General features: G+C 50.6%; 1 protein-coding gene across 1 annotated transcript in view; it reads right to left on the bottom strand.

Annotated features, from left to right (window-relative positions):
- The window catches only part of DLGAP3 (DLG associated protein 3), a 40,171-nt gene extending 39,913 nt beyond the window's left edge, over positions 1-258 (bottom strand). Inside the window, exon 1 of the mRNA XM_024125558.2 lies at positions 188-258. The gene's annotated coding sequence lies outside the window, so the exon portion shown is untranslated. The remainder of the gene's footprint in view (positions 1-187) is intronic.
- Between the last annotated feature and the right edge of the window lie 19,029 nt (positions 259-19,287).

The raw sequence follows: 19,287 nt of genomic DNA, 5'->3' as shown, positions 1-19,287 counted from the left end.
TCCACACTTACCCATGAGAAAATTGAGCTCAAAATGGTAAGGTCACAAAGCCGGTAAATGGGTGAGTCATTTTGAATCAAGATTTAAACCCAGGTTATTCTGACTTAAGAAGCCCATCTCCAAAAAACAAACAAACAAACAAACAAACAAAAAAGAACCCCATCTCCCAGAGTCTCCTACTACTCACCATCCGGGTTGTCCCATCCTTGGTGTCAGGATTCCCACCGCCAGGCAGAATCCTAACTTCAGAAGGCTCAGGACCACTGGCTCCTGACCAAAAAGAAAAGAGTGGTAAGCAAAGAGGAAAAGAGATTCTCCTGGAGTCCTCAGAGGACCAGCCTCAGGCCTTGACAGTTTCCCTGCCCAACCCCCCCCAAACCAGGACTGATTGGATCCCCCATGATGCAGAGCCTTTGGACCCCCAGGGAAATGAAGTTGGCTTCATTATGCAGATGAATGCAAATGAGCTTACAGTTTGGACTACCTCCAACTGCAGGTGTCTGTGTGATCTGTCCATGGTGCTGAGCCACTGCATTTTTTTTCATTGCCCTCAAATATGATTCCATTCCACAAATATTTGTTGAGCAGCTACCATAATAAGACTCGGAATGAGAAGTGTATAGAGGTGATTTAAGTGTGGTCCCTGTCATCGAGAGGCTTGTAGTCTAACAGGGGAACAATCTCTCACGTGAGAGGGTTATTTTAGGTCCCTGTATTTTTGCACAAGCTGCTCCTTCCTCCTAGAATCTCCTTTCATCCACCTTCCAACCAACTCCCCTGGCTAACACTTATTCATGTTAAGCCCACCTTCCCTCGAAGACTTTTTGTGCTCTTATTCTGGGTTATGCCTCTCTATTGGGTTTTTATAACACCCTGGGTTCCTCCCATGAAAGCAGCTATCACACTGCACTGAAATTGTCTGTTGCAGTTTCTGTCTCCCCAGCTAGAATCTGGTCTTCTGCAGGGTAGGAACCAAACTCTATTTATCACTGGATCTCCAGCACCTAACTCGGGGCTTTGCCCAGAGCTGGTACTTAATAACTGTTCGCTAAGTAGATGAATAAATGACTGTGCTGGAAAGAGGTACCAAAATGTCAGGCCAGTTAAGATGAGGGCAAGAGCAGATCCAACAGAGGGAAATTGAGGAAGACTTCCCAGAGAAAAGTGTGTTTAAGATGGAGAACAAGATGGCTGTGTGTAAGGGAGAGAGAATTCCCAGTGGAGGGAAAAGCAGGCACAAAGGCAGAAGAGGTGGGCAAATAAGGAATTCTGAGGCGTGGGTTGAGAGAGTTCCAGCAGACACTGGGGTTTGGAAAACACTGGGAAGAGATGGGAGAGAGTCAGAAAGGAAGACGACTCTGAAGTTTGCAGCAGCCGTGACTGGAAGACTAATGATGCCATTATTAGACACAGGGATGTCAGGAAGAAGAGCTAGCTTTGCGGGCATGATTAATAGTAGTGGAAGAGACACAGTCAGACAACAAGAAGAACTTCCTGACCCTGGGGGATGTGAGACAATGAGGAAGATTGTGAAGTCTCCTGGGAATCTTCCACAGAGGGGAAGGTAGGACATGCCCAGCCCCTGGCCCACCCGATGGCCTGGGCTGGAGAAGATGTTCGTTATCTTGCCTGGAGGGGAACTGCGGGGGACCTCACAGATATTAACTGCCTGGTTCTAGATGACAAGTCTCCTCCTTTGCCCCTCTCTGGGGAAGCAGAGGGGACTTCAGACCAAAATGGCCTTTCAAGCAGCTATTGGAAAAGCACCTAGAAGCATCTCCCCACCTTGGAAAGAAGCTTTGATAGCTTGGTCTTTCATCCATGGCATGGTCCTCCTCTTCCTGCCCCAGGCAGGACCCATGTCTGAGACTCACAGCACAAAAGGCCACTTTGACAGAAACCCAGACCATCCCATTTGCTTTGTTTGTGGCCACGTCAAAACTGGGAATGTCCACACCAATGGTGGGCATTCCCAGGTTTCCCCCCTTCCTCCACCACCACACAGGTGCTGCTGCCAGCCCTAAACCTTCATCAAGACCTTATCAGTCTCTTTAGCATCAATCCATGTCCTCCCAGCTCTAGTCTCAAAGGAGATGGGCCCCTGTGTTTGCTCCTCTCCAGACAAGCCACCCCCAACTCCCTTACCCATGTCCTACAGGGCAGTACTCGCTAGTGGAAAGAGCTCAAGCCCTGAGACCAGAAAGTGTGTGACGCTAGACAAGTGACCTACCCTCTCTAAGCCTAATAATACCTGCTCACCTACCTCCAAGGATTTTAGTATCAAGGGATACAAAACCACGCTGTAAACTCTAAAAGATTATACAATATAATCCCACATGTGAAGGCTTCATTTTGGACTTCCCAAATCCCCAATGTCCAAATATTAAACAATACAATCAAATCCAAATTACTGGGAGAAGAAGATATCCAATTTATGGATTTCCTAAAGAGAAGATTTAATTTATATAGATTTAATTATATAAACTTCCTCCTGTATATCACACTTATGATCACATACCTTCTGCTGCCACCCCATTACTAAACATAATCCACAGGCAGGAAAAACAAGCGAGGAGGGGACTAATAATTCAATCCATCGCCAAGTCCTATGGATTTTGCTCCCTAAAAATAGATCTGCCCACTTATTTCCATATCCACCAAATCACTGTTGGCTGACTAGCCAAAACTCATTCTCAACCTCCTTTCCCCTTTCCCAGCCTCCCTTGTACCTAGAAGCCACATGATTCACTAGTAACTAATGATATATACATAAAAATTTGAAGAGGGATTCTGGGAAAGATTTTTGCCTTTATAATAAAAGGGATGGGGCTTGCAAGTACCATCCTTCCTCCCTTTCTTTTCATCTTGAATACAATCATGATGCCTGGAGCTGGGGCAGCTGTCTTGCCACCATGAAAGAAAGGCCTAGAGAATCACAGAAACGCTGGCCCTGGAGTCACTGAGCCATGGCACCAACATAAAGCAGTTGCCTTCCTCCAGGCCTAAATGCAGGAAGGAATAAACTCCTCTTTATTTAAAGCACTGTTGGCCAGATTTTCTGCATTTGCATCAGGAAACACTGTTAACTAATCCAAGTACCTCAGAGCATCATCTCCTGCCTGGACGTCTGCAAAAGCCTCCTAAATGGTCTCCCTGCTTCCGTTCTTACCCGGCTCCAATCCAAATGGTCATTTGGAAACACAAATCTGATCATGTCACTTCTGTGGTTAAAACTCTTCACTGGCTTATTGATGTCTTAGGATAAAATGCCTTAACCCGTCCAACAAGGCCTGCAGACTCTGGCCCTTCCTGAGCTTCCAAACTCTGCTCACAACACGCTCCCCCTTGCTTCCTCTGCTCCAGCCAGGCCAGTCTTTCTGCAGTCCCATGATCTCTCCCATCACGGGGCCTATTCTGCTCCCCGCTCCGCCCGTCCAGAAAGCTTTTCCCGTCCACCTCTGCCTTGCTAACTCCTACACACCCTTCAGATCTCAGCCCGGTTGATGCTTCCTCAGGGGAGCTTTCTCTGGCCTCCCTGACTAGGTCAGATTCCCCTGCTGTTTGCTCTCAAGGCACTGTGTATCTCTGTAGCTCTTCTATCATTACCATTTTCAATTTGTGTGATTCAGAAATTGTCTGTCTCTCCCATTAGCATGTAAGCTCCATGTAAGTGCCGGAATTTCATCCATCTTATTCACTGTATTATCCCCCCGACTCCTAGAACAATGTTTGGTAGATGGCAGGTGTTTACTGAGTGAACGGGAGCCTACAAAGAACAAGATCCTTTCACTTATGACATTTTAATTCCCACAGCTATGCCAAGGGATAGATATTATCCCCACCTCCCAATTTACAGAAGAAGAAACTGAGGCTTGGAGGGGCTGACAGTCCCCAGGTCATACAGTTGGTGACAAACCCAGTGTAGTCTCACTCCGACGCCTTAGCTTTCCTCCGAGCTGTGCTGCTGTCCAGGGAAGCCAAACGGATTAAACACCCTTCTGAAGGAACACAGTAATGAATTTGCTTTTGTTTCTTGTTTTTTAAGAAGGAAACAAACGACTAAGAACCACGCACATACCACACACTCCAGAGGTAACCAAAGTGTGGTTTAGCCTTTTCCCCTGAGTGGTGAGTACTGAATTTGTTCCAAGTCCAAGGTCAGATAAGTACAGAATAAAGGAAGCTCCCTGAAACCCTCTGACAACTCTGGGTGCTGGTGCTCCTTTCCCCCATTTTATTGCACCAAGTCATCTATCTGCTATCCCAGGCCACCAGCACACAGAGAGCTACCCAGATGGTGAACCTCTGAGCCCAGGGAAGCAGCTGCTTTTGCAGTTGCCTGTAGCTGGCTAGGAAGTGGGGAGTGAAGGAGGCTAGGAGGGTGCCGTGTGTGACACACTCTCTGATGCAGCTCGCATCTCTCTGGGATTGGAAGAAGTGGCACACATGCCGTCACCGAGAAATTACCCCATTTAGCACCAACTACACAATCCAGCAGTTAGTTTCTTAAACCGGAACTTGCTGGGGGCTGCCAGGCTGGCGGAGTTGTTGTTACAAATCTCACTGGGAAACCAGCTGTGTAATTCGCCAGGAGGTTGTCACTGCCCCAAGCAATTACCTTCCAGAAAAACAATGGAAAATGGAGGAAGGAAACGGGCTGCAGGGGAAAGAGTCACAGTAGTTTCTTGTCCTCTCCCCCAGGACCCTGTGCAGCCAAACCAGCTGATTTTCCTTTCTTGAGACCTAGGTGACTCCCAAACTCCCTGGATCACAGCAGTTATTGGTATAGCCTCTGTTGTCAGACTCTCAGGGTTCAAGTCCCTTTCCATTCACTTACTAGCCGTGTGTACTTGGGCAGGTGATTCACCTCTCTCAGCCTATTTTCTCTTCTGTACAATGGGGATAATATTAGCACCATCAGAAAGGTATGAAGGATGTGATGGTTAACCAGGTAAAGCATATAATAATACTGCACCTGGCACACGGTGAATCCTCAATAAAGGTAGCTATCAGTATTTGCATTTTCATTTTTAAGACGTCCTCCATTGGTTTACAGTGTGACCTTGAGTAGGTCACTTAGTATCTCTGGGACAACTATATAAGACCGAAGGTATTCTACTGGAAAAAAGCAGTTCTTACTCAAGATTGTCCACACCTGGGCAGCCAAGGATCAAGGTGCCCTCGACAAAAGCCAGGGTCTCAGAGGCTGACACAAAGTGATGCTTTGGGCAAAGATAAAGATTTCAGAAATCAAATATTAACTGCTTCATGCCTTCCCCCAAGAAGCTGTCTGGAAGAGCTACAAGCTGGACATGATGGTCCAGGTGGCAGCAAAAGGGTACAGTTGCTCTCTTGCTGTGGATCAGCCTTCCCTAGTCCCCTCACACTGGAGCCTCTGAGGTCATCCCCTCACCAGTTCCAACAAAGCAGAACCTACCGCAAGTGAGGCCTGGAATTCATTCTGCTGCTGTAGGCCCAGGCTCCTCCACGCCTGTGGGTGAGCTACGTGTGCCCTTGGGACCTCAAAGTTTCAGGCATTGCCTTCCCATCCCCTTTCCCTGTGTCAAGCTAAGCAGAGTGGCCAGGATTCTGCCTCAGTTTCCCTTTCCAGTCATCCTCCACCCACTATCCTGACAGCAGCTCAGAGGCTGGGGCTCCATCCACGGTGAAGGGGCCAGCTAGTGGGGGGCCCTAACACAGAGCCTCTGACCTGTAGCCCACACTCCCATGCCCACTGATAGGAATTCCTCCTCAGCCCCAGTCTTTTCCTGCATCCAGGGCTGTCCGAGCCCCCTTGAGCATTTCAGCACTGGCTTTTCTCAGCTGCCTTGGGCAGGATCTCTGCAGCTGGGCTGGTTTCCTCACCCCTGGCCTCTTGCAACATCGCTACCCAGCTCTGTCATTGAAGACTCAGCAGGCCTCGTGCCCAGCCCTCACCCTTAGGACCCTAGAAAAGCCTTCTCTTCCTCTCACTGCCCCAGAAAGTGGAAAGAAGGGAGGGGGAACAGAACAGGAGGGAGGTTTGGGATCTTTTTCATTCACCTTTATTACTTCATTTAATCAACTCTTCCTAGGGGTCTAGGGTAGGAATTTTACAGAAAATGGGCTTACTGCTCCAAAACACTTGAGACGCAGGAAGATCCAAGTCTAAATCTATCTCCTGACCCATTGGACAGTGCTCAGCCCGTGAATAACCCACACTACCTATAATCTCTTTGAAAATCCCACCTCAGGGGGCTTTGTACTTGATGTTCTCTCTGCTGGAACACTCTGCCCCAGATATTCCCATGGCTTCCTCTGTCTCATCTCTCAGGTCTCAGCTCAGAGAGGCCTTCCCTGACCACTCTCTAACTAAAGTCGGACTCCATCCCCCAGGAATGCTCCACATCACCTGGTTTCATTGCCTTCATAGCACTATTGCTCTTTGAAATTATTTTCTTTATCTATTACATGTTTATAGTATGTTTCCCCATAGCAGAATATAAGCCCCAGGAGGGTAGGGACTAAGTCTGTCTTATGTGCTGCAGTATTCTGAGTGTCTAGAACAATGCCTAGCACGAACAGGTGCTCAAAAAGTATCTATCGCATGAATGAATGTCGTCACTTTCCACTCGACTCCTGTGCCCAGCAGCCCACAGAAAGGACCTCCGCTCCTTTCCCTCTAAGGGCTCTAGAGAGCCCCTGGAGGATTTGGTATTCGAAATCCCGCCACCAAACCCAGTCCTGTTCGTCACTGTTTATCTAGCCCCTCTCAGCTGGCAGGTGAAGATGGTTCTCTTCCAGCCACATCTGGGGCTCTCTAGGTGTGCCCCTTTGCAGAGTTCCAGGAAGGCAGCGAGGGGAAAGAGGAATGAAGGGGGGAAATTTACACTCCCCACACTGCAGCGCAGAAGGGGGAGACCGTGAGGAGGGAATCTCCCGGCCCCAAGTAGGTCTCTTCCTCCAGACTCTCTGGGTCCCAGCTTCTCTCCCAGCTGGGGCCATATGGCCAAGAGGCACCAGAAGCAAAGTTCAGGCTTCTCCAGAGCTACCAAATGCCCTACGAGATACAGTTCCGCCTGATCAGCCTCACCCCTCATGACCCCTAGCTGCAGCCACAGCCAACTGCTTTTGGCCCGTTCTTCCCTTTCTGTCAACTGATCAATCCTCAGGCTGCTCAGTCTGTCCATGCTCCCCCTCCTGAAGGTCTCCAGGAGTCTTCCCCAGCCAGCCGCTGAGAGGCAGGGTCCCAGGACTAGACTCCTACAGGACCCTGGTCGGGGACGGCTAACGAGAGACACTGTGGGTTATGGGCCCCGAGTTACAACTGTTTGAGTTCATGTCCCAGGTCCACCAGTTACTAGACATGTGGCCTTAAGGAAGTCCCTGCATCTCTCTCTAGTTCAGTTTCCTCACCTTTCAAATGGGGGCAAGCCTAGTTCTTTTCTCACCATGATGTCATGAGGATTAAGGTACTGCAGGTAAAATAGCACAGTGCTGAGGGTTAGCTCCTGACAACCAGGGAGAAACCACTAAAACATGTGCGATCTGGGAGCGGCGCCTTTGAGAGGGTTTCTCAGACAGCCTCAGTCAGAGGCTGTAGCCATACCTGACTCAGGTATGGATCAGAGACCCAAAACTCTGAATACTCATTTGTTTCATGTTTCACCCAGGACTTTCTGTTTGCCTAGGTTCCTTTTGAAGACCTCCCACCCCTTGAGCATGCTGAAGACAGCAGAGCAGCTCTGGTGGCCAGAGATGATGGCATCTGAGAGAACTAGACACCCTTGATTTGTAGACCCCGCTGATCCCTGCAGCCAGGGCTGGTGGTCTCTCTTCCAACTCCAAGGATCTGGGAGGGAAAGCCTGGTGAACTTATTGCTCAGTATTGAAAAGACAATCATCTGCTTCCAACCATTTCATCTCAGCCTACCTGCATGACCATGAGTCTCAATTTTGTCACCTGTAAAATAGGGATAACAAACAATACCTACCTTCTAAGGTTGTGGCAATGAGTAAATAAGCTCATCTGTTCAAGGCAACTGGCACATATGTTTCCACACATTGGCTTCTCCTGACTTGAGCACCCTGGTGCCTTCTTTTATTTGTATGTGTTTGATGAGATTTGGGCTGATGCTGCCCTGGCCTCCAGGATGCTGCCAGACCTGAGCCTTCTAGGGCCATTAGAAAACAACAGGTAGAATCCCAAGTCCATGGCAAGGGTCCCCTGGGCAGCAGCTTCTCAGCCAGGCCAGGCCTGTGGCCTGTGCTACTCTCTGGCCCAGGTGTCTTGCTGCCCCATGAAGCCTGCCTCCTGGGTTGGCACACTGTCCTGTAAGCTCTCTGTGAGAGGTGGGACCAAGATTGCCTGCACCAGGGAATCTTCTCTGGGCCTCTCCTACAGGGAAGTCAAGGACAGAGCCGGCCCCCAGGGGACCCAGTGAGTGCTAGTTGGTTGGCTAACTGCCAGGGTGACGTGGTGGCACCTCCCTCCCCTCTGCTCTGCCTGATCCTCCCCCAGCATCCAGGGTATCTTAACTCCTGCTCTCCTCGCTGGACTTCTAGGCTTAGCAGGAGCTAGGACCACAACGGGAGAGAGTATGGGGAGAGGAGTCAGCACAGACTATGAGATTCTTCCGTACGGAAAGCCTGTCCTCTCAACTTTGCCTCTGATGCAGTTCAAGTATCCTCTCTTCCGAGAAACCTCACCTAAGCGTGCCCTCCTCATCAATCCCAGAGCAAAGCAGTTGCTACCTTCTCTAAGGTCCCATACTTCAACACAGTAGGATAAATATTTGTTTGCAGGCTGTGAGCTCCTTGAAAACCAGGATCCATCTGATCTATCTCTGTATAAACAAAACCTGACTTATAGTAGATGCTCAATAAGTTCAAGATCAGTAATTGAGCCATCAAGAAGTAGCACCCCTCTGCTGGTGCATAGAAATAGGGAGAGAAATGGGAGAAGGCATGAGGGAAATGACTCCCTGCAGCTGGACCAGAACTCTCCAGCAGGCAGAGCTGGTCCAGTGTGACGTGGGTTTCCTGAAGAGCTGGGAGTGTCCTGTCCAGGGAGGCATTTAAGCTGAGGTTGGAGGACCACTTTGGAGGATGGTATAGGATGCATTCAAGCACAGAACACATTTCAGATCATACACCCTCTGGTACCTTTCAACTCTGAAGTGTAAGGCTCAGCTCTCTGAATGCCTACAACTGAACAGGCATCGTGTTAAGTGCTTTAGATGTACTTCTTTGTGTAGGCCTCACAACCACCTTTTGCACTAGGTGCCATTATTACTCCCATTTTACAGATGAGGAAATTGAGGCTAAGAAATGCGAAGAAAATTGCCCAGAGTCACACAGGTGGTGGAGGATTTGAATCTGGATCTAGTCCTGGCCTGACACTCTCAACCACTAGGAGACCAAGCCCTGGCAGGTCTAAAGGAGCATCTCTCTCTGACCAAACTGGCCTGTTGAGGTCACCAGGTGGACCCTCAGTGTGCCCTGATTTCATCACTCAGCCTCAGGAAACCTCCACCCTTGCCATCCCTCCCTTGCACATGGGCATCCGGTCCCAAGACTGCTTATTCACAATTTAACACACGTGTTCTCCAGAAGCAGATTACACAGCCATGCAGACTCATCCAACGCAACTCACATGGCATTTGTCCTCAAATAGCTAGTCATCATCACATAATGTGCACAGATATATACAAACTTGTTCCCACAAGGGTTCACACGCACGTGTGTTTTCATCCAATGGACACTGATGCTTGTGCACACAGAAGCTGCACAGATACAAAACCTCACATACACGTTCACATGTTTATCCCCACACAACCGACATACATGTTCATTTCACATCACTTAAGCACCCACATCTGCTCAATGTCATACACCAAATGCTCCCCCAACAAGAACTTTATCCATTGTTCCCAGATCCAATACTAGGCCCAGGTGAGCAATGATGCTGCCTCCCTCTGGGGTTGGCCAGGCAACCCAAAGATCGGGAGATGGTTCAGCCTGCCTGTGATGGATGGAATTAATCTACTGAGCTGGAGAAACTAAATAATTAAATCCCTAATCACCCCCCCAAGCCAGGCCAAGCCAATATAGCTGAGGGACGGAGGGGGCTCTGAGGCCCAGACCAATATCCTAGAGAGGAGGAGGGGCTTGGGAAGAGAGGCACAGACAAAACCCTCTAGGAGAGTTCTCTGGAAGGCAGACAGACAGACGTGGTTCTCCAATGCTACCGGCTCTCCCTTTCCACATGGAAATGGAGCAGCTTGGGAAGACAGCCCACCACCACCCACTAATACAGAGTGAGAGGAGGGGTACAGTCCTCCTCCCACCCTCCCCAGAGTCCTTCCTGCCCCTCCACGGTGTGCGTCCTAAGAGTGTAAGGGGATGGCGGACAGGACACTCAAAGTGCCCAGGACCATGGCCGTCAATGGGGACTGTCAGCCCAAAGGAGAGCTGTCGTAAAATCAGTCAGGCCCTGGCCACCCCTGGAATAGGCCCCTCCCCTGCCTGGCGCAGATGGCAGGGAAGGACCCTCCACACAGGTGCACCTGCTTCCCTCAGGAAGTGGGTCCAGCACGTGACTAACAGGCTGAGGACGGAGCAGAGGCCTGGGCAGGGGGGCTCAGGGAATGAGCCTGGGAACAGGCCCCAGTCCGATTGGCTGAAAAGTGGGTCATTTTCCTTTTGAAAAATAGTGAGAAAATGGAGAAGTAGGTCGGGCTCTCATCCCCTCAACCCCAGGCACCATCCCGGACTTGTGGGGTGGGGCGAGAAGGAGAGGTCTGCACATGCCAAAGCCCCATCTCCCCCAGGACTCCACTGGGGGGGGCCCCAGCCCAGGAGGCCAAGGTCGTCATCACTCAGGACGCCCAAAGACACGCACTCTCTGAGGCCAGGCCGGGAGCACAAGCCCCACCCTGCCCTGGGGGCCCTGGGCCGAGCTGGAGGGATGGGGGCTCCCGCGTGCAAGACCCTGAGGAGCCCCCTCCCATCCTCCTGTCTGTTGTGGTGCCTCCTCTCCTCTCTTCTCCTCCCTTTCCTCGTCGTCCACGTGGGCAGAGTCGTTGCCATGACACCGCGGGCAGGTGGGCGGCTCTGGCGGCTCTTTCGGCCCAACCCCCACGCTCAGAGCCCAGGTGGGAGGGGAGCGGCGGCAGCGCCCCCGCCCCTGGTCCAGATGAGAGGAGAGATTGGCAGAAGGTCCCCATCATACACCCCGGAACCTGGAAGGGGCTCTAGCTCTTGGAAATGAGGCAACCCAGCTCTTGGAGGGGTTGCGGAGGATCTCTCAACGCGGATTTTAGGCCTCAGGGCCCGCCCCCTACGCAGGTCAGGCAGCGGCACGAGCGGGGCTGACCCACAGGTCCCACCTCTTCCTCCTTTTCTCACCAGCCCGCCTCCAAGCGTTCCCCAGGTACTAAGTTTCAGTCACTTCACCCTAGAAGCTGAATGGTCCTGCCTGAGGTCTAACATCAGTTCCTCATTCTGCAACACAAGCTCCAGTCTCTATGCTCTTTCCTTAGAGAGGAAATCAGACAAAGTTGAGCCTCTCAGAGAGATTCCTCCCCTACCGCCAAAGCCCCAGCCTCTCCGCTAGAAGTTGGGTCCCAGTTCCCTGGGTGTCCCCACATCCCGGAACTCGCACAGCCTAGTGGGGAACCACTCACTCCTAAGCCCGTACGTGGTCAAGGCGCCCACCCGGCTAGGAAGCGGGACCAGAGTGGAACAGGGAGAGGAGGGGGGCAGGGAAAGGTGAGGGCTAGAAAGTGGATGCTGCCTGAGGATGCTGTCCTGCCTCCCCCCACATCTGGCCTCGGGAAGTCTGGGCCAGGCCTGAGCGCCTCACCGGCTCTGAGCGCCCCTCTCAGGGTCCACGTGCCTCTCCCCGTGCGTCTCTAAGGCTCTGTGACTCTGACTTCCAAAGACCCTTTCCACCGTTCAGCACCTTGTGCCCTATCCCTATTCCCTCAGGCAGGAGCCGTGCATCGCTGCCCAAATGGAACCTGCCTGGCAGCCCTTCGCAGCCTGGCTGACAGGGGCAGACATACGTGGGGGGGGGTGGGGGTGAGAAGATCCCAAAGGAAAGGAGAACATCATCCAGGGTTAGCTGGAGGCTGTCCCGCTTGTCACTGGGTGTTCATGACATACATACCAATTTACATATAAAGACACTTTTACTTTCTTCCTTAGCCTTCCGTGACTAAGACAGTAGATGTCACTGGCTAAAATATGACAAGTGCACACGTGTGCCTGTGTGTGCATACATGCGCGTGTTTGTACACTGTATCTCCCTTTCTCCACCTCCACTCTCAATGTTCTCCATCAGGCTGCCCTCATCCTAAGTTCTCACTAAAGCTCTTAGAGCGGGTTCCTAACTGATCTCCCTGCCTGTATCTTGGCCCAGCCCGATCCGCTCTCCTCACTGGCTGCCAGTGCAATATTGCCAAAGTCTGTTTATTCAACAGATACGTATTGAGTGCCTCCAAGCCAGGCACTCCTCTGGACACAGTAGGTACAGTAGTGAATAAAACATTCTCTTGCTCCATTCTCATGAAGTTTCTCTCCTAATGGACAAAGAGATGATGAACAAATATATGAAATAATGGAAGTGGTTAAGTGCTGAATTTTTTTTTAAAGGGGAGGTGAGAGGACAGCATGACAAGGGGCTATTTAAGATAGACTGTGGGGGAGGCCTCTCCAAAAAAAGTGACTTCTGAGCAAAGACTTGAATCAAGTGAGGGAGCAAGTCATGTGGGTATCTGGAGGGGAGAGCGTTTCAGGCTGAGGGAAAAGCAGAGCCCCCCAAGGTGAGGCTGTGCTCAGCATCTTTGTGGAACCGAAGGGAGGCACTTTTAGGGGTGGCATCTGAGATCAGGGAGATCACTGGAGGCTATTTTACACACAGCACTTATGTCACTCAGACCCCACTAAGCACTTAGGATTTCACTCTGAGTGAGATGAAAAGCCATTGGAAAGGCATGATCTCATCTTAAGCTGGCTGCTTTTGTGGGGAGACTCTCCGGAGGAGGGGCTGGCAAGGGTGGAGGTAGGGAGACCAGCTGGGACATTTCCTGTCACTAAACCACCTTTTCCTACCTCTGCCCACCTGGTGAACACCTGTTCAAGCCTTGGCTCAAAGGCCTCCTCTTCTATGGATCCTTTACCAAACCCCTCCCTTCCCTGCTCCAGAACTGACCAAGCCCTCCATAGGCCTCCACTTTCCCCCATGAACACTTATGTCCTCCTACTTTCCTGAACACTCTCCTTACTTGGATCCAGGTCTTTTACCTTCTCTAGATTGTAAGTTACCTGAGATCAAGGACCATCACCAGTGTCCAGCACGGTATGTGGCACATCACAGACATAAGAAAAACACTGGCTGAATGAATGGATGAATTGGGGGAGGCACATGTGATGGAACAGGGACTATTTGTAGGCTGTTGTTAACCTGGGTGAGTGAGGTGCACGTGTATGTCGTCATGGGTGGCAATCAGGCCAGTATTAACACATGCCCACATATTTCTTCTACTCTGTCTATATGCATATGTGTGTTAGCATGTATGTACATGTCAACAAATCCCTCTGTTGGTACGTACATGCCTGTAGATTTTTCACGTGTATGTATACATTTTAGAAAGTGCATTTATGTTCAGATATGCATATTAAGGCATAGACAAGTAATGCACACATATACATGCACACACGCACATGTATGAAGCTGACGCACACACTTGGGCCTCCCTGAAAATCCCTACCCCTTTCATCCACTAAGCCCAGCTTGTTCTGCTTGATTCTTGAAACTTCAGCAGTAACGTTCAAGCTCCCAAACTCTTTCCCCTACATACACCCCTGAGCACCATAGCATCTGATCAGCCTTGCGCTCAGCTCCCGTTCTCAGCGGTCCCCAAGGCCTGGACAGTTTTCTCCTCTGCAAGCTCCTTTCATACGGATGGTGGCAGGGGAGAGTTGGGTCCCCATGAGAAGATAACTTGAGACATCTCGAGGAGCCTGGTTTTTGGAAAAGAGCCACAGGCATGAGAGTGGTTCAAGTTCAAGCTGGTGTGAGAACAACTTTTGGACAGCCCCAATGTTTAGTCAGAATCTCTCCGTCTCATTCTTTCTGTCACATTGATTCACATGAATGACTCAACTTATGTACACGTATTCACATGCTGTTAATTCATGTGCCCCCACATACGTGCTCACCTGCATACTTACACTCACATATATGTGTGGTTGGGTGAGCGGCCTCCCACACACGGGTTTAAGTAATTGCCTTTATAGTCACATATATACATAGACGCATACATAGAGTCATACATACATATACACATGTATACATATGTCCACAAATACACAAACTCATAAATGTGTTTGTGCCCATTCATACAGCATACTCACACATATGTATGGACATATACACAGTCACATACACACTCACAGGCAGGAATACACATGCACATGCACTGGAATAGCAGAGATGTGCACAAAGCCAGGAGTCCATATTCTCTCCAAGTAACATCACAAGTTTGCGTTTGCTCTCTCCTCTTGCCAGTCCCCCACTTCATTTTGGAAAGTTATTCCTATTATCAATAGGATATGCCCCACTCCTGGATATACTCCATTCCTACCCACTCAAAGAAAACAAAAGTCATTCCAAAAAAGGGCTCTGTCATCCCCTTGTCTCATGCCTGGAATAACCAATATTTCCACAGACAACCTGGGAGGCAGGGAACAATGGAGTAGGTACACCTCAGAATAGGTGCACCTTTTTCCACCCGACAGGCAGCCCCCACCTCCCATATATATACAACTTTTTAATTCTGAAAGGGGAAATGAAGAGAAAATATCAAGGCCAGAGTTCTTCCTCCCAGTACCTCTGGGTATGGTCCACGGCTCCCAGACTCCAAAATAGCTATTGGGGCAGAGGAAGGAACAGTAAGAAAATTATCTCCGGGCCTTAAAACTTCTTGGGGATGCTTCTCTTCTTCCCTAGAGGGCAGCTTCATGATGTTCAGTGAACCCCTCCCACCCCAGCCAAGGACCCCAGCAAAGACAGGGTAGACCTGGAGGCTTAAAAATGTAAAGGGGCAGGGGGTGATCTGGGCTCACAATAATAAAAGAAGCAAGTATTTAGAAAAGAGGAGCTGGGTAGGGAGCAGGGGAGCAAGCTGAAGACACCTCCCAGCAGGAAGGCAGCTGTTGGAACACTGGATCGTGAATAGCAGGAGCCTCCAATGGGCCGGGGAGAAGGGGGTGGACATCCAACGTTCCATGTGGGGGTGGAGGGGTGACTGCTTCAGGCAGTAGCAGCAGCTCCAAAGTAAAGTCTTATCAAAGCTGTTATGTAACCAAGGGAGCTGAGTGGAGCACAAACACCTCCCCTCCCCAAACAGGCACCCACACCCACACCCACCACCTCCCAGCATCCACAGCATAGGAAAACTCAGCTCCTCCCCAGCAGCTTGAGAAGGGAAGAATCATCTTGATGAGTTACATCAAAAACATGATGGGTGAGGGGCTCCTTATTAACTAGAAGTCACATCTGGAAAGGGATGAACTGGTTCAGTTTGGGGTCCCTAAATACCTCCCCCTTTTTTTGAACTCCCTGCCACACCCAGTTTTTGCCCAGCATCCAGAAACTTTCTCCTTCCTCTCCCCTCAAGAAGGATCCCATTTGAATATCTGATTGTTCCCTGGGGATGGGAGGTGAAGCTGCCATCATCCACTCCTGCCTGTTGTTCCCCCACAGTCTCATCTGCATGTCCTGACATTTGGCTCTCATTCCCCTGGGATGACAAGGAAAGGGACCTGGAAAGATAAGTCCTTGCTCAATTCCCTTCAGATTTACACAGATGGAGCATAAGAACCCAGAAAATTAAGATGATTCTGACCCTAGGTTAGTGCGGAAAAGATTTACAAGGGAGCTAAGAACTGAAATCCAAACGCACATCCCCCGATTTGAACCGGCTTTTTCTCCCCCAGATTTTTCTCTTTTCCCACTGCCCCATCTCTAGTAGCCTCCTCCTTCTCTGCTGCACGGCACTGAACAATCCCACCCACTCCTTGAGTCCTTTGCTTGGAAATCTTCCTCCCCAACAAAGTCTCTCCCCAGTGCTGCTCTGAGCTCTGGTTGGGGTGGGCAAAGCATGAGACAGGCTTGCAGAAAATTTCACTGTCTCCTGTGCCCTGACTTTGAAAGTATGGCGGGCAGGGGGGTGCTACATGGTCAATCACATTATCCTAAACTCCTGAGCCCTACGCACCCCAGGCCTAACCAGCAAACCCTGAAGTCTCTTAATCCAGATCTGCCTTGAGCCTGAAGTTCTGGGACCCAGTAGGAGAAAGGCTGGTGCCAGTACCCCTAAGCTTATTGCACTAAAAACTATCCAAGAGAAGAGAGCTCACAACCGCAACATCACCCTCCATCCCTACCCTCACACCAACAGTCGGGTGGTTTTGGAAAGGGGAGGGGGAACTGAAACAGGAAAAGAGGAGTCCCTTTCCCAAATACCGTTAGGAACCGTGAGGCCTAAGGTTAGAGGAAGGACCCCAAAATCTATCTTTCCGTCCAGGGACCCTGTCCTTGGAAAGTAGGTCATCAGGGAGAATTGTTCTAGTGAGCCCTCAGCACTGCCCAGCAGCCTTTCCATCATTGGGCCCCCAACGCAGCCCCATTCAATACCCGGGACAGTTCCAAAGGAGCAACTCCCACCGAGTCCAATTCAGCACTTGGGACAGTTCCCAGCCACGCTGCGGTCCTGTTGCCAGAAACCCAGGATGCCAGAAACGAAAGGCTTACCCCACTACACCCCCGGTTTAGTACAGAAGCCCCTCTCCCCTGCCCCTGCCACACTCGCTCCCATCCACCGGAGGCACCTGGTACTCCTCTCTTCCCTCTATGTCCAAAGAAAGAAAAGAAACCCCAGACTCTAGGCTTCCCCGAGTGAGCCTAGAGAGAGGACCCCACCCACCTCCTTTCAGCCCTGAGCCTCTCAACGCCACTCACAGCTGGTTCTAAAACCACTTTCCTCCTCAACCACCCCCCCAAAAATAAAATAAAATAAATACTCACGTGGGGGCCCCCTGCCCTGTAAGCAGATATGGCGGGGGGAGGCAGAGAGAGGTAGCTCCCCACACCCCGTTCTGAGCCCCCTTTCCGAAGGAGCCAGCTCCCATCTGGACTGGGGGGAGGAGAGACATGTGGAAGCACTGAGTGAGGGGAGGGGAGAAGGGAGAGGGGAGGAGGCAGGAGCGGAGGACTGCGGGCGGGTGGGGGGGGGCGTGTCGGGATGGGGGCGAGGGAATCCTTCAATTTCATTCTCTCCCCATGTCTACATCAGCCTGCAGGCTCAGCTCTTTAATATTTACACACAGGAAGAGGAGAGGATGAGAAAGAACAGAGAGTGAGGGGGGCAGGAGATACCTGAGCTCAAAGGGCATAAACGCAGGGGCCTTGGGGAGCTAGGAGCTCACACCATCCCCAGCCCATTCCCATTCTGAGCTCTTGACTGCAAGGAAGAAGGAACCCTGGGACCATTCTGTCCCTTTGTTAACAAGACACTTTGAAGCAGCATCAGAAAAAGATCAGATCCCCACCCACATACCTGGACACCCCCACAAACCCAGATTTCTCGGGTGCCTTATGTTCAGAGGGTAGAGGCAGTATTCATGCACAAGCACGTTTTGATGCTTGGAGGCGTGTTTGCATGTGGACCGCTGTGTAAAAGCACATGAACATGTCAGCTAGCATGTACAGGTTTATGCAAGTATGTTCTGAGTGCATCCACATGTAACAGCCCATGCAATCATACGCAAACTTATATAATCGTACGTGTCAACCAGTCCCCAAGCGACCTCCTTGCAGCTCTCCAGCTAAAACCCCAAGGACAAGGCCACCCACCTCCCCAGACTCCCTTTTCACAGGCCCCTCCCTCATAGCCTCACTTTTTCTTTCTGTAACATGGGGAGAAGGACTGATGGGAAGGCATGCTGCATTTGAGCCCAGGGACTTGACAAGTTATTAGCAACGATGAGCTGGCAGTGCGTTGCCATAACGATGGTGCCACCACCTCACCCCAGCTCAAACCCAGACTCCCCAGACGGCAGGAGGCCCGCTGAGCCAGCAGCCTTCAGACCTGGGGGAGGGGGTGGGTAAAGAGAGAATCAAGACATAGCGCTTGTAGAGTGGAGGGTACGCAGCTGTTCTTCCAACCCCCACTGAGAGACAAAGCTTTGAATCTACCAAGTGGAATGAAATCAGAAAATCAGATTCTGGAACGGTTTCCTGACCATGGGGATGGAAGACACTGGAAGGGGTCTGTAGAAGCCCCTCTAGACAAAAGCTCCTGTTGTCATTTGCTCTTTTGTCCCCTCACTCAAAAGAACCTCTTCTACTGATCTCAGTAGATTAATAGAAAAACCAAACAAATAGGAGGCACTTCTATGAATTTTGATTTTCCCATCTGTAAAACGGGAACACTTATCTTTATCATTTAGCCCAGGATCCTGGAAGGCTTAATTAGAAAGAGTTTAAGGGTAACCACAGACCCCTCCAAAATCAGACAAGCCCCAGAAGTTTCTCTACCTAACAGGAACATATGAAGTAAGGAACCATCAGGCCAATGAGGCAAAATGCATCAGAAACTGGATGGGATGAAGGAAAATGGAGCTCAGCCAGCCCAAGTTCCAACATCAACTGGAGAGAGATGATGTGAGCTGCCAGGCAGCAGCTGAAAGCAGCTGCTGCCACAGAAGAAAGTCTGGGAGTCTGGCCTGCAACAGCTTCAACCCCTCAGCAGGAATTAAGAGATGCTCAATGGCCTACCTCAGTGGTGGGTATGGCTAGGAATTCCCATTCCCAGGAACATCTGTAACTCCTTCTCTTTGGAAAGGGGTCCCAGGTTGAAGGGTCTACAGCCTTAAGGTTATTGAGTCTTTGTTTCTTCTCCCCAAATCCCCTCTGCTCAGTTTTGATGAGCAGAGCGTGGGGTGAGACTGGGGGTTTCTAGGAATGGAAAGCAACATGGAAGGTTGTAAAGTTCCTAGGCTAAAACTAGCCAGGAACCCACAAGTTTGCTGTGTGACCTTGGGCAAGTCCCCTCCCTTCTCTGGGCTTCAGTCTCCTCACTTTGTAATTAAGAGGTTGGACCAAGTCAATTCTAAGGTTCCTCCCCTGGCCATCACTCTAGAGCTACATACAAGCGCACTCCTTGGATGTGAGCCCCCTGGCATAAAATGCAGTGGGCACTGCCTGCCAGATCAGTGGGGCGGGGGGGTGGGGGATGC

Source organism: Physeter macrocephalus, chromosome 3, assembly GCF_002837175.3.
Source record: "Physeter macrocephalus isolate SW-GA chromosome 3, ASM283717v5, whole genome shotgun sequence".
Lineage (NCBI taxonomy): Eukaryota > Metazoa > Chordata > Mammalia > Artiodactyla > Physeteridae > Physeter > Physeter macrocephalus.
Note: the sequence above shows the minus strand (reverse complement) of the source record. Positions and strands in the feature narration are given on the sequence as shown.